Genomic DNA, 14,635 nt, shown 5'->3' on the forward strand with positions numbered 1-14,635 from the left:
CAATGGGACTGTGTTTGCTGCCTCAATCTTGCTTGCCCCACAGCTTTTGGGTTAAAGCTTTCTTCACTATAGTTTTTCTGCCTCCTAACTTCTAAGCTTGACCACATGTCTCCTTATGAGAAATTACTTCAATGCATATAGGATTATACATTTCTTAAAAGTTTTGGTTATACCTGCTTCCCTCATATGGTCCTATATAACATGAATATTATCCTTTAAATCTATTCCACGTATATTTATTGGCTATGATGATCATTATAGGAATATTATCCTTTAAATCTATTCCACATATATTTATTGGCTATGATGATCATTAGAAAGGCTATTGTTGTTTTAATCCTATTTCAGCTCCCATTTATATATCTTAAAATGTAATTTTTGATAAGGCAAGCTTCCCCTACCAACTACCTCATAATACACCAGTTGCCCAATCCATACCTACTCGTCACCTTGATGTTAGGCCTGGTATGTACTCTTAACCAACAAAACATTCTATAGGTCTAACCTAATCTGCCCCTATTATCCTTAACTTTCCATTAGTCAACCGGTCACCTTGATGTTGGGCCTGGTATGTACTCTTAACCAACAAAAAATTCTATAGGTCTAACCTAATCTGTCTCTATTATCCTTAACTTTCCATTAGTCAACCCTTCTACAGGCCCTCTACAACCTCCACCCACACAATCTAACCCAACACAACCTCTCTTCCTTAGTCCAACAAAAGTTATTCCTTCCTTTGTCTCCCAACCCCACAACCTCTTATCACCTTTTCTATCTCCCTCGTTACCATCCGGCTTTACAAACCTAACATCCATCATAAACACCACAAACCCCTTACTTATATCAACACCTCCTTCTTCCCCTCCTGAACCATCCATCCTCCCTAACTCTCCTGATACACGAAACCCTCCTTAAAAATTTAAGAGTCTTAAGTCCATCAATCCTTTTAGTTCTGAAGCAAAACCCATATACTCCCCGACCAACCCGCACCCTTTACCCATGCTCTTTCTACTACTTACTCTAATCCCATGTCCTTTGAACCAACGAGTTTCATCCAGGCTTCCTAATATAGTCACTGGCAAGATGCTATGTAGGATGAATACAATGCCCTCATGAGGAATCAAACATGGTCTCTGGTTCCAACAACATCTCAAATGAATATTGTGGGCTGCTAGTGGGTTTTCAAAGTAAAACAAAACGTTGATGGCTCCGTTGATCGCTACAGGGCCCGTTTTGTCTTCGAAAGCTTTAATCAACAGGAAGGATTTGATTATGTAGAGATATTTAGCCTGTTAGTTAAACTGGCCACCATTCATACGATCTTATCTCTGGTTGTGTCTTTTAATTGGTATCATTAACAGCTTGATGTTCAGAATGTGTTTATAAATGGATACTTTCAAGAAGCAATGTACATGAAATAACCCTCTAGCTTTCATGATTCCTCGTGTCCTCAAGATGTATGTCAGTTCTATAAGGCTTTTTATGTCCTTAAATAGGCTCCCCAAGCTTTGTTCTAACATCTTAATGCCTTTTTCCTTACTTAGGGATTTGCTCACAGCCAATCTAAATGCATCGCTTTTTATTCATCGTTCCTCTTCCTACACAATCTATATGGATAATATCATTGTCACAGGGTCTAAACTACAAAGTTTCCACTAGTTTCTTGATCAATTGTGCTTTATTTTTTATAGTCGCCGACTGGGTGAGCTCAACTTTTTTCTTATTATGGAAATTACATGGTTACCTGATCATTTATTTCTCTCTCAAACTAGATATATTATTGATTTATTAAAATGTTTTAATATGACTAAATGCAAACCATATCTTACACCATTACCTTCTGATACTCAATTGCCTTATATGGATGGAGATCCCTTATTTGATCCCTCTACCTATCGAAGCATGGTGGGTGGCCTCCAATATCTTACTCTATCGTGGCCTGATATTTCATTTGTTGTAATCAAGTGTGTCAATTCATTCACAACCCTCGTTCTTTCCATCTTTAGGTTGTCAAGCATATTCTTCGGTATATTAAGGGTATAATTAAGCAAGGTCTTGTGTTTCACCAGTCTAATAACTTTACTTTGTAGATGATCGACGGTCTACCACTGTTGATAACTTTACTTTACATAGTTTCTCTAATGCTGATTAGGCTGACTTTGTAGATGATCGACAGTCTACCATTGGTGCTTGTATATTTTTTAGACCTAATCTTCTCACATGGACTGCTAAGAAATAGTCTACTACTTCTCGTTTTAGCATTTAAGCTGAATATCATGCTCTTGCCTAGACGACCGCTAAAATACGCTGGTTTGGTTTCTTGTTTCGAGAACTTGGTATCCCTCTTCAGTCTGCCCCTTGCATCTGTGTAAATAATCTTTATGCCATCTACATGACTGTCAATCCTATTTTTCTCGCACTTGGCATATTTAGACTCACTATCATTTTATTCATGAATTTGCAAAGGTCTCAATACCTTTTATGTTCCCTCCTCTCATCAGCTTGCTGACATATTCATCATAGGCCTGAGTCATGATCAGTTCTTTTTTTTTTAAGTCCAAGCTTAATCTTTGTGTTGCTTTATCATGCTTGAGGGGGGGGTTAAAGAGAATGCTACACCAACAGAGCATACTACACCAGCAAGTTCCATCAAATCTGTCAGCCCCATCCAATTTGCTGATCCCACTACATCAGCCTAAGAAGCTCTTAATCACAAGCAACAACATTCATCAACCAGAATGATTAATTAACAATCCCTTTATAATAAATATAATTGATTGAACTTACCTTATATTGCCGAGTTTTTGTAAATAGACTTGAGAAAGTCTAACTCATGTACTAATATTTATACTGCAGAGAATACATAAAATGACCATCTTGAGTGTGGCAATTGTTCTTGATCTCTCTGTTCTCATCCCTCTTCCTTTTTCCTTGAGTTCATTTTCTCCTAGTGCCTAGCTAGTGCTTTAACTACATAAACTTATTTCGAAAATATTATTATGATTGAATACTCAAGATTAACAAATCTATTTACGAAGTCTTCACTCATAATAGTTTTTAGAAGCTGATCAACATACACACCTTGGATCATGTCCAAAACAACGGTGATTAGGATATGAAATAAGAGGGAAAACAAGAGTAAAAAGCAAAACAACTTATCAACTCACCTTTCAAATAATTCCATTGGGGTAGTTCCTAAACCTTTATTGTTGCATAATAAACTCACCTTCAAGTCTATTCAATGTTAGTTTTTTAATTTGCACTAACAAATAGATGTAAACAAAAAGAAGTAAGAAAAAAAGAATAATTTCATGGGTTTGAGTTTCCCTTTTATAGAGAAGAAAATCACCACCACCTTGGCATCACAAGTTATAATGATCTTGCACCAGATCTCCTCTTTGAAAAACTCACATGTTAATTTTTCTTGTTTTGAACACCTTTCGATCGAAACCCACCTCTCTAAAAACTCTATGCCAAATCTCCACAATCAATTTCACACTCGAAAGAGAGAGAGAAATTAGAGGAGTTTTGTCTTTTTTATATAATTTTATGTATGACTTAGCTAGCAAGGAACTAAGGTCTTTTTTCTAGCTTTGAATCCATGGCCACCACTATAATCTTAAAGTAATGTTTATGCGGGAGAGAGGGCAAGAATTTGAGATTAAAAAAACATTTGGATTAGTGTTCGATGTTCGAGATTATAAGTATCAAGATGTTAATGATGTAAGTAGAAGATGTTCACAAGAATTAAAGGTGGCATCCTACTCTTTTTCATAGATTGAACAAAACCCACTTCATTAATTCAAGTTTCAACCATGATGATGCCTACGTTTAGTTCATTGATGCCTTATGTATAGAATCATTTCAGCAAAAACTCAAATTAGGTTTTAAAATCTTAAATTTTAAGGATATTTTGGATTATAAATTTGGGTTTTCATGATTTGATATGAAAGGCTCATTTATATTGAATTTTGATGCAAAGTGTTTATGTTTTTTATTTGCTAGTAGTATGTTTAAGAAGATGATGAATAGTATACAAGAGAAAGATATGGCCTTGTGATACATCTTGTTGATGTTTTTGCAGCGTTTGATATAATCCTTAGAAAGAAGTTGTAAATCGACAATATTTCACTTATAAGTTTACATTTATTGATAGAATTTACACATGCTAACTCAATATCTAAAGTTTTATTAACTTATATAAATAGTTAAATGTATACTGAAGTTTTTAAGAACATAGATGAAAAGTATTGCTAACACGCAAAATTTTTAAGATGTAATTTTTTATTGAAACTAGTCTTATAAATCTCTCATTTATCTTAATACCAATTAAAAATGATAAATATATATATATATATATATATAAGCTTAATAAAATAATAACATAGAATATAATAAAAATAATACAAAAGTTCTAATTTTATTATTGAATGTTTTATGTTCAAACTATCTAACTTAGCTCTAGGTTTACAACTCTCAAAATAAACCTAAAATTTACCAAAACCAACAAAGAAATCCAAGAATAAAAAAATGGAAGAAAAATCCTAAATAAAACTAGAAAAAAAAAGTTTTAAACTAAATAGAAAAGGAATCTTGGATCAATTAGGAAAATATTACAAAATTCAAAAAATAACTGTTTGGAATTATTTGAAAGACTTCCTAACCTCTGATTGTTATGAAATACTAACCATATAGAAATTAGGACCTATAAAATCTCCTAGCTAAATTTTAGTTTGATATAACAATTAGATTAAACATTAAACTGAATAATATAAAACTACTCTTTAGAAAATAATTTCTTATATTAGTTGTCCTAAGTAAGTTGGAAAGAACTCATTATTGAGTTCAAATTACTTTTGCCCCAATCTCATGGGTGTCCAATTAAAATTTTCCAACTTTTTATGTGTTCATCCTTTTTATTAGAAACATCACATCACCTAACAACATGCTCATCCTCCTTGTTATAACCTAATTTTGGCAAACTGACTTTTTAATTTAATTTTACAAGGTTAATATGTAAAATTAAAAGATAAGAGATTTATTTTGATGAAAAGTGTGATTTATCAACTTGTGTAGAAATTAGGGCCTACAATGTATTTTTTTTCATTTTATCCCTATCTTCAAGATAATCCTTGTCTTCAATATAATGATAGTTATCTGCTTTTAAATTTGATTCTTAATCAAATTCAAACTTCAAAAAAGAGAATAAGTTTGATTGAAACTTTGTTTCTCACACGCAAAAGGACTCTCGCACTATAAATGCTGATCTTAGTGTATGTAGAAGAAAGGTAGAGAGAAACCCTAAAAGAAGAGACCCCAAGAGGAGGCCATTACCAGAAACTTTTATGTAGAAGAAAGGTAGAGAGAAACCCTAAAAGAAGAGACCCCAAGAGGAGGCCATTACCAGAAACTTTTATGTAGAAGAAAGGTAGAGAGAAACCCTAAAAGAAGAGACCCCAAGAGGAGGCCATTACCAGAAACTTTTATGTAGAAGAAAGGTAGAGAGAAACCCTAAAAGAAGAGACCCCAAGAGGAGGCCATTACCAGAAATCTTAAAAAAGAGAAACATAAAAAAGAAAAAATCCTATACTAGCCGCCGCCCCCCCCCTCAACCCCATAATTTTTTAGCCTAGTCTTCGTCGACTTCACCTCTAGTAGTCGCATGCCTAGGTAAGTTTTCTTCCTTCCTTGTTAAAATAATTAACTAGTTATTGTTGCATACATGTGTGAACTTTCATGTATGGCTGGGCTAGATAATTAGTACTTAAAAGTGCATTTTTATCATGGTTTTATATCATCATTTTGCACTTGAAGTATCAATAACTCCTTAACTAAAGCATATTTTATAATAATATATCTAATAATATAAGATACCTTTAATTTGTGGTAAATGTTCATTTTAAATGCAGGCCTATCACATAAATGAAAGGATTGATTGATGACTTTAAGAACTTAAATTGCAAGGGCAAAGAGATGACCAAAATTAGAAAAGATATGTCGGTGCAATCCAAACCGGAATACTGTTTGATAATTGAGTCATATCTGGAGCTATAGATCTCAGATTTAGGTTTACTTTATATGAATGGAAAGGTAAGACATAGGCCTACAACTTTCATATGGAGCCCAAGATCTAAAAAGGCCATTTTCAAGTCCAAATTATTGCAACAACAAAGAAGCCCGAATTTGTCCTCTAGCCCGAAGCTGTCCTCCAGCCCGAGCACTGTTCAGTATTTTGGCCATATCTGGAGTTCTAGAAGTCCAAATGAGCTGAAGTTTTTACATAAGAAAGCTGAGATAATTGCCTACAACTTTTATGTTTTTGAGTGGATCCAATTTTGACGTTATTAATGACATTTTGGGCAGACAAGAGAAGATAAGGATTGTCACCAAGTCAAGAGTTGACTACCCACTCATCAATTAGTCATCAAATCAAAGTTCCCAATTTTGGCCTATAAAAGGAGGCATTTGCCATGCATTTAGGCATCTTGGTGTCCAGATCAAGATCATGCTCTTGCTTTCTCTCTTTGTATTTTTTCTAATGTTTATGCTTTACTTTCATTAATATCAAGTTTATGCCTTTCATTTCCTTTCCTTTACTTTGTTAACTCTTATCTTATTTATGTTCTTATTTTGTTTATTTATTTTTCTTTCTTTCATTATGTCTAGCTAAGTTAATTATGTCAAGGTGAAAAGGTTACACTAATGGTGTAAGAGTAAGTATAATGTAAACTTAATATGGACTTTAATGTTTGATACTAACATGTTTTATATTTGTTAACTTGTTCGCTCTTTAATACTTTGCTTGTTAAATAACTACTCTTGATTTATGTGTCATAACACTTGGTAGCGCAAATGCTTGGCACTTTCATAGCTCATACTGTATGGTATAACCGACACCTGAGCTATGAAAGGAACTTGATTTGTTGTTAACATAAGTTATAATCTTGAATGCTTGACGAGATTTACAAGTATTAACATTAATTGAATAAGATGACTAATGTAATCATGTTAACAATCTATAATCAGATTGGAACCTCTTTAGTGTGTGGTTTCCAATTCAATAATAAGATGTTATACTATACTTGTTTGACATACCATTAGTGGAATCTCTAACCTTGACATTTGTTATTATCATTGTTTAATTCTTACATTAATATTTCATCTCAAACTTCTCATCATCTTCTTTTTCTTCTTCTTTTCCTTCTTTTTCTTTATTATTATTATTGATATTACTACTATTACTATTACTATTATTATTATTATTATTAATATTATTATTATTATTGTTGTTGTTATTATTATTATTGTTATTATTACTATTATTATTATTATTACTACTACTACTACTACTAGTATTATTAGTATTATTATCGCTACTATTATTATTGTTGTTATTATTGTTACTATTGTTGTTGTTTATAATTGTTGTTTATAATTTGTACAATTAACCTCTCTGTGGTTCGACCTCGGTCTTACCGGGTTATTTATTACTTTGACACTCCTACACTTAGGAAAAGACATCAATCTTTTAGTCGTGTCAAGTTTTTGGCGCCGTTGTCAGGGAGGTAGGTTCTTGTATACATTATAGTAGTTATTTTATTTTCTCTTTTCACTTTTCTTGTATATAACTTTGTTTCTTTTCTCTTGTTTCTTCTTCTTTTGTTTTCTTCTTCCTTTTATTTTATTCCTACACGTGCATGAGAGTGTGGTCATGTACATCAAGTGGTAGACTTTGTAGGGTATCCTCATCATTTTCAGAAAATATGGCCAAAGAAGATAATCAATCACTTCAAAATGAGAATAATAAGAATAACCATGTAAAACATGTTAGTATCAAACATTAAAGTCTAGAACACTTAGAGACCACATGAATCCCACAAGAACAAGTGCACCATCATGCATAGTTTTTCCTCCCGATGCATCTCATTTTAATTTTAAACTAGGTATTATTCAACTTTTACCTTCTTTTCATGGCTTAGAATTGAAAAATCCATATTTGCATTTAAGGGAATTTGAGGAGGTCTGCAACACATATAATAATTTAAATTGTAGCATGAACACCATCAGATTAAAGCTTTTTGCCTTTTTCATTAAAAGATAAAGCTAAAACATGGCTACAAAATTTAAGACCAGGATCCATTCGTGCTTGGGATGAAATGCAACAACAGTTTTTAAAGAAGTTTTTCCCATCTCATCGAACAAACTCTTTCAAAAGACAAATCACCACTTTCACTAAAAAACCAGGAGAAACATTTTACCACTGTTGGGATAGGTATCGAGACTTGCTTAATACTTGCCCTCATCATGGTTTTGAAACATGGAGATTGGTTTGACATTTTTATGAAGGGTTAACACCTAGAGATAGGCAAATGGTTGAATTAATGTGCAATGGAACTTTTGAAGATAAAGACCCTGATGAAGCAATGGAGTACTTAGACTTGTTAGCTGAAAATGCTCAAAATTGGGACATCGCGGGTACTTATGAGGCACCGAGTAAAACTCAACCTCATACATCTAGTGGAGGTATGTACAACCTTAGGGAAGATCATGACCTTCAAGTCAAGTTTGCATCTTTAGCTAGAAAAGTCGAGGCACTAGAATTGAAAACGAGTGGTCAATTAAAATCTGTTGAAAACATTGTATGTCAAATATGTGAAACAAATGAACACTCAACCAATAACTGTCCAATCTTGCCTTCTTTTAAGGAATGTCTCCATGAACAAGCCCATGCTTTAAATAGTTTCCAAAGGGCCAACCACAACCCATACTCCTAAACATACAAACCTGGTTGGAGAAATCACCCAAATTTTAGTTGGAAGAGTGAGAACAACAATGCACATACTTCACAACCACCATTTCAAGCACACCATAATTTCCAAAATTCTCATGGATATGCACCTTCTTACGTTACACCTCTTAGAAGTAATTTTGAGAAAACTTTGTATCCAGTCATTGAAAAGCAAGAGACAATCAACACTCAACTTGCTCAAAGCATAACAGATTTTAAAGATACTCTTGCAAAATTCACATCTGCTCTCAGTTTCCAAGAGAAAGGTAAGTTTCCATCTCAACCACAACAAAATCCCAAGGGGCAATACAATTCAAATGCAAGTAGTTCCGGAAGCCAACACATGGATCAAGTCAAATCAGTCACTACTCTGCGCAGTGGTAAGGTTATTGAAAAACCCTCTCTTGAACCTTATGAGAAAGATGATGAGTCAATCTTTGAGGGTAAGGAAGGGGTTGAATCTGAAAATTGCAAAGAAAAGACTGATTCTCCGCCAGCATTTCCATTTCCTCAAGCCGTGACCAAACAAAGGAAAGTCAATCACAACTCTGAAATTTTTGAAATTTTCAAACAGGTAAGGATCAATATACCTTTGCTGGATGCTATTAAACAGGTTCCTTCCTATGCTAAATTTTTGAAAGATCTATGCACTGTGAAGAGGAAACTGAATGTGAAAAAGAAAGTCTTTCTAGCCGAACAATAAGTGCTATTCTTCAGAACAATAATGCTTTGAAATATAAAGACCCTGGTTGTCCTACAATTTCTTGCTTTATTGGAGAGCATAAAATTGAAAGAGCCTTACTTGATCTTGGTGCTAGTGTGAATTTACTTCCATATTTAGTTTTTCAGAGTCTCAATCTAGATGAGTTAAAACCAACTTCTATAACTCTTTTACTTGCCGATAGATCTATAAAAGTGCCTAGATGAATAATTGAAGATGTGTTAGTACAAGTGACACGACTAAAAGATTGATGTCTTCTTCCAAGTGCAGGAGTGTCGAAGTAATAAATAACCCAGCAAGACCGGGGTCGAACCACAGGGAGGTTAATTGTATAAATTATAAACGACAATAGTACAACAACAACAATAATAATAATAACAACAATAATAATAGTAATAATAATAATAACAACAATGACAATAACAATAAAAATAATAATAATAATAAAGAAAGAGAAGAAGAAGAAGATGATGAGAACTTGGAGATGGAAAATTAATGTAAGGATTAAACAATAATAATAACAAATGTCAAGGTTAGAGGTTCCACTAATGGTATGTCAAACAAGTATAGTATAAACTTTTATTATTCAATTGGAAACCACACACAAAGGAGGTTCCAATCAGATTATGGATTGTTAACATGATTACATTAGTCATCTTATTCGATTAATGCTAGTACTTGTAAATCTCGTCAAGCATTCATGATTATAACTTATGTTAACAACAAATCAAGTTCTTTTCATAGCTCAGGTGTCGGTTATACCATACAGTATGGGCTATGAAAGTGTCAAGCATTTGTTGTACCAAGTGTTATACAACATAAATCAAGATTAGTCATTTAACAAGCAAAATATTAAAGAGTGAACAAGATAACAAATACAAAACATGTTAGTATCAAACATTAAAGTCCATATTAAGTTTACACTATACTTATTCTTACACCATTAGTGTATCCTTTTCACCTTGACATAATAAACTTAGCTAGACATAATAAAAGAAAGAAAAATAAATAAACAAAATAAGAACATAAATAAGATAAGAGTTAACTAAGTAAATGAAAGGAAATGAAAGGCATAAACTTGATATTAATGTGAGCAAAGTATAAACATTACAAAAAATATAAAGATAGAAAGCGAGAGCATGATCTTGATCTGGAAACCAAGATGCCTAAATGCATGGCAAATGCCTCCTTTTATAGGCCAAAATTGGAAACTATTGATTTGATGACTAATTGATGAGTGGGTAGCCAACTCTTGACTTGGTGACAATCCTTATCTTCTATTGTCTGCCCAAAACGTCATTGATAACGTCAAAATTGGAGCCACTCAGAAACATGGAAGTTGTATACAATTGTCTCAGCTTTCTTGTGTAAAAACTTCAGCTCATTTAGACTTCTATAACTCTAGATATGGCCAAAATACTGAATAGTGCTCGGGCTGGAGGACAGCTTCGGGCTTCTTTGTTGTTGCAATAATTTGGACTTGAAAATGGCCTTTTTAGATCTTGGGCTCCATATGAAAGTTGTAGGCCTATGTCTTAGCTTTCCATCCATATAAAGTAGACCTAAATCTGAGATCTATAGCTCCAGATATGACCCAATTACCGAACAGTGTTCCGGTTTGGATTGCACCGACATCTCTTTTCTAATTTTGGTCATCTTTTTGCCCTTGCAATTTTAGTTCTTAAAGTCATCAATCAATCCTTTCATTTATGTGATAGGCCTGCATTTAAAATGAACATTTACCACAAATTAAAGGTATCTTATATTATTAGATATATTATTATAAAACATGCTTTAGTTAAGGAGTTATTGATACTTCAAGTGCAAAATGATGATATAAAACCATGATAAAAATGCACTTTTAAGTACTAATCACACCCCCCAACCAGCTTATTACTAGTCCCTAGTAATCAAAGCGTAAAATAGAAAAACAATTTGTATATTCCACAAAGCAAGGTATTCATCATTTAACTTCCATTAGTCTATCCAGATAAACAAACTCTCATTAAATTTATATATCTGCTCAATACCACTTAACAAGATATTAATAAACCTTTGTTTTGTGCTCAATGTATCAACACATAATTATGGGGCTTTTCTTGGAAGAAAACAAAATTTTTGTTCTAATGTTTAAGGTTAACTTCCTTGGGATGGGATTATTATTTTTGTCTTTTTTTTTTTACCTTTTTTTTAAATGTATATACATATAATTTAAAAACATCATGCATCTTTAACCCATGTAACGAGCTTTCAGCTAATGACTCCCAAACTAGTTGGTCTTAGGGCATTAGGTGTTAAGACACCCCTACGAGCTTAGTAACTCGGGTCGCAGATACTGATATGTAGATAGTGCAATGTTTGATTCCCTTAAGCTTTTCTCCTCAACCCATGTAACAAGCGTCGGGCCAATAGCTCCCAAGTCAGTTGACTTTAGGGTATTAGGTGTTAAAACACCCCTTCGGGCTTAATTGCTTAGGTTAGGGAGGCTACGAAACCAAACTTATCTACATTTTTATTATCATCATTTTTTTTCTTTTTTTTTTCTCTTTTTTTATGTTTTTCTCTTTTTTTTTTTAATTATATACAATTCCTTTCCCTTAGTTGTTACCTTTAACAAAAGAACATAAATAATGTAATAATCCAATATGCAACCCACAATCATATGTTAAAGTGTGTGTGTGTAAATTAAGGTTTAAGAATACATGTTAAATAAGTATATGAGCAGAATTAAGTGGTAACAATAGGAGAGTTTGTAAACCTGAATATTTCAGGAAGTATTATAATAGACCTTTGTTAAGAATGGTTACTAAGATGCGTCTCAAGAGTCACTTTAACAAAAGAACTCCTTTACTCTGCCATCCTAGTAACAACAATTATGCACATGCTTTATGAAATGAAAAACAATTTTTTTTTTTTATCAACTACTACCCTCTCCCCCCAACCAAAACGAGACATTGTCCTCAATGTTCTAAGGTAGAAAGATAGAGTATAGAAGATATCACCTGAAATAACGAACACTGACAAAACCTGAAACACACTAAAACAAAAATAAGAAATAACAAAACACAATAATAAAACCAAAAGACACAAGTTTTTACAAACAAAAAAAAAATTCAAATTGCAGTTGTGAATGTGGCTCACATCTTCCCTTGGTTTTACGTCCAAGAACAGCTTAAACGCCCTCAATGGGTCGGGGATAGGCTTCCCATCCAGTTTTCTTAAAAACTGGCAAACAGGGTCTTTTTTAGTCAGATTCCCAAGACTAAGTCAAGTATGTTCTTTATGAAAATGGGTTCATAAGTCATGAATTACACGATGCTTATCTCGACTATGATGAGACTTAAGAGTCAATAGAAGATTATCTAAAGACTCTCTGTGTTTTGAAATAAATCCCACCTTCTGACAATTTTCACAATTTTTGCGGAATGCATCTGACTCCTTGAATATGATGGGCCAGTAAAATTCACTTTGTAAGATTTCTACAATCCTCTGTTTTGACGGGAAATGATCCCCACATGCCTTAGAGTGACAAAATTTAATGAAATTACTTACCTCATTATCGGGAAAACATCTTTGACATATTTGATCAGGACAATAATTGAATAAGTAAGGGTCATCCCAACAAAAATTTTGCTCGTTGCTCAAAAATTTTCTTTTGTCTTCAATACTCCAGTGAGCTGGCAAAAATTCTGAAGTAAGAAAATTAATATTTTTAGCAAACCAAGGCATTGAACTAAGAGAAAGTAGAGATTTATCAGGAAAGTAATCATCGATTGGTGTGATGTCGGGTGTCGAATCTGTTGTCACTTTTGATAAAAGATCCGCATCAACCTTTTCGGTGCCTTTTTCATCCTCGATTTCTTCTTGATTGGTCATGACATGAGAAAATGAAAGTGCTGGCGAAGAATCAGTCGTTTCTTTGCAATTTTCATATTCAACCCCTTCCTTACCCTTAGAGGTTGACTCATCATCTTTCTCACAAGGTTCAAGAATTGGTTTTTGAATAACCTTACCACTACACAAAGTGATGACTGATTTGACTTGATCCATGTGTTGACTTCCATAACTACTTGCATTTGCATTGTATTGCTCCTTGAGATTTTGCTGTGGTTTAGATGGAAACTTACCTTGCTCTTGAAAATTGAGAGCAGATGTGAATTTTGCAAGAGTATCTTTAAAATCTGTTATGCTTTGAGCAAGTTGATTGTTGATTATCTCTTGCTTTTTAATGAATGCATACAAAGTTTCCTCAAAATTTCTTGTAGGAGGTGGAGCATAAGGAGGTGCATATCCATGATAATTTTGGAAATTATAGTGTGCTTGAAACGGTGGTTGTGAAGTTTGTGCATTGTTGTTCTCACTCTTCCAACTAAAATTTGGGTGATTCCTCCAACCAGGGTTGTATGTTTGGGAGTATGGGTTGTGGTTGGCCCTTTGAAAACTGTTTAAAGCATGGGCTTGTTCATGGAGACATTCTTTAAAAGAAGGCAAGGTTGGACAATCGTTGGTTGAGTGTTCATTTGTTTCACAGATTTGACACACAATGTTTTCAACGGATTTTAATTGACCACTCTTTTTCAATTCTAGTGCCTCGACATTTCTAGCTAAAGATGCAAACTTGGCTTGAAGGTCATGATCTTCCCTAAGGTTGTACATACCTCCACTAGATGTATGAGGTTGAGTTTTACTCGGTGCCTCATATGTACCCGCGGTGTCCCAATTTTGAGCATTTTCAGCTAACAAGTCTAAGTACTCCATTGCTTCATCAGGGTCTTTATCTTCAAAAGTTCCATTGCACATCAATTCAACCATTTGCCTATCTTTAGGTGTTAACCCTTCATAGAAATGTGAAACCAATCTCCATGTTTCAAAACCATGATGAGGGCAAGTACTAAGCAAGTCTCGATACCTATCCCAACATTGGTAAAATGTTTCTCCTGGTTTTTGAGTGAAAGTGGTGATTTGTCTCTTAAAAGAGTTTGTTCTATGAGATGGGAAAAACTTCTTCAAAAACTGTTGTTGCATTTCATCCCAAGCACGAATGGATCCTGGTCTCAAATTTTATATCCATGTTTTAGCTTTATCTTTTAATGAAAAAGGAAAAAGCTTTAATCTGATGGTGTTCA

The sequence above is a fragment of the Populus euphratica genome, unplaced genomic scaffold (genome assembly GCF_000495115.2).
Source record: "Populus euphratica unplaced genomic scaffold, PopEup_1.0 scaffold378.1, whole genome shotgun sequence".
NCBI lineage: Eukaryota > Viridiplantae > Streptophyta > Magnoliopsida > Malpighiales > Salicaceae > Populus > Populus euphratica.